We start from the raw sequence: 2,235 nt of genomic DNA, 5'->3' as shown, positions 1-2,235 counted from the left end.
TTTGTTAGTCTCATGTGTTATCTTACAAATAATTAAAAGCCAGTTATATTTATTTATTAACAGTGTATTACCCCCAAATAGTAGGAAAGGTAGGTATGGGTTTTTATAGATTCCAATACAGAGGGATATTTATTCTTTTTAGATTTAAGAAAATTAGGTAGCCAGGCTTGGTGGTATGAGCCTTTAATCTCAGCACTTGGGAGGCACAGGGAGGTGGATCTCTGTGAGTTCCAGGTCAGCCTGGTCTACATATTGAGTTCTAGGCCAGCTTGGTCTACATAGTGAGTTCTAGGACAGCCAAGGGCTACATGAGAACCTGTCTCAGAAAATAAAATAAAATTAAGACTTGCCATAGGAAATTAACCTGAAGTCCCAAGTAATGTAAGTGCAAGATACATTTTGGGAAACTTACAAGGACAGATGCATTTTGAGAGGTGTTTTAATATTTCATATTTGTTCTTTTGAAAGGAATCCCTAAGCTTAAAGGAAAGATGTGTAAGTATTAGTGCTTTCTTATCTAAATTCCTCCTTCTCCATTCAAAATACAAATGAGTGGCTTTTCCACTGAGTGGTCTGTTAGGCTCATTTAGATACAAGAACTGAAAAAACCCAAATAATTATTTAAAGAAAAATGCATTTCCTAGGAATGTGACAAGAATCCAGGCTTTCTGTCATCTGACTCTGGTTTGACTGGGCTGGAATCTACTGTGACTTACAAGAGAATGGAAAGAGTGGGTCTGATGTCCACACTGGGACTATCTACCAAGGGCTGTGTAGGCTTGAGGGAGTACCTAGTGGTGTGATTCAGCAGTAGAGTGTTTGCTTGGAAGGCTGAGGCCCTGGGTTTCATCCCCAGCAACCCCCTTCCAACAACAGAGTTCAGTGCTTCAGCATAACAACTTGGGACGCAAGCAGTCATTCCAGGGCAGTGCTGCCAAGTGGAGAGGGCAGAGGCGGAGCACAGCTTGGCAGTGGTCTTGGTACTGGCTTCAGTGTAGCTCCTGGAGAAGAAGACACTGGGGAGTTCTGAGTGATGGCATGGTAATGGTCGGAATGTAACAAGATGCTGGGAGTGTTACAGAGAGCAGACACTTTACTGCAAGACTGACTTAGTGCCCTTCCCCAAAAGTCACCAGACCACTGTGACTTCTGTAGCAATGCAACCACTGTCCTTAAGGAACTGTAAAGGTCAAATACCTTGAATGTTACATAAATGTTTACATTGGTTATTATAAGAAATCTGAACATCTACTGGGTGGACTGCCTGTTTCTCCGGTTTTTATGGTGAGAGAAAGGGAAAGGGAGGAAGGAGATAAAGAGAGAGAAGGAAGAAGAGGAGCAGGGAGGGGTATATCTTTTGTGTCTTCTGACTTTCATAAGGATGTTGATCCCCATTGTGGAAGCCTCATCCTCATGTCCTCATCTGAATCCTCATCTGAGGACCTGAGTCCTCCCAAAGGCCTTACTTCCAAGTAGTATCATGTTGAGGTTTAAGGCTTCAGTATACGAATTTTGAAGGAAAACAACAATAATAACTCTACATAGTAAGCATAATGGTTCTTTGAAAGCCTGTCAACTGGTCAGTGCCCAGTGGGGATTCTGTTTCCTAGTTTGTAGACTGACAGCAAATGCAGCTCTGTTTTCTCCTACTTCTGCAGTGAGAAAAACAAAACAAAACAAAACAAAACATGTTGTATAAATGTGGATCACCTTTCAATACAAAAAGCAAGGGGCTGGAGCAGTGGCTCAGCAATTAAGAACACACACTGCTCTTGCAGAGGACCCGTTAGGTGTTTATCCCTCAGGCTGGGTGGCTCATCACAGCTGCCACTGAGCTCTCTGGCCTCTGTAGGCACCTGTACTCATATGCACACACACCTTCCCCTTACACACAATTAAAAATAGTAAAAATAAGTTTTAAAACAAAACAGGATCTCTTATTGGCCCAAGACTTGATGGTTAGCCTGGGTGGATCCACTTTTCCACCTCACCAGCACTGGATTACAAGTGTGCCACCATCATGCCTAATTTTTTTTTTTAATGTTCTTCTGGGATTTGGACACAGGCCCTTGTGTTTACAAGGTAAACACTTTACTATCTCTCCAGCCTTTAAATTCTTGATTTTAAACAAGTTATTCTCATGCAGTCCCTTTCTGTTGTAGCTACTCCAATTTAATTAACCAACTTATTGGTCCTTTTTATTGTTTATAGCTTTCTCATCTTCATTGATCAAAT

This window comes from Peromyscus maniculatus, chromosome 16 (genome assembly GCF_049852395.1).
Source record: "Peromyscus maniculatus bairdii isolate BWxNUB_F1_BW_parent chromosome 16, HU_Pman_BW_mat_3.1, whole genome shotgun sequence".
Taxonomy (NCBI): Eukaryota; Metazoa; Chordata; class Mammalia; order Rodentia; family Cricetidae; genus Peromyscus; species Peromyscus maniculatus.
This window is presented reverse-complemented; position numbering follows the sequence as displayed.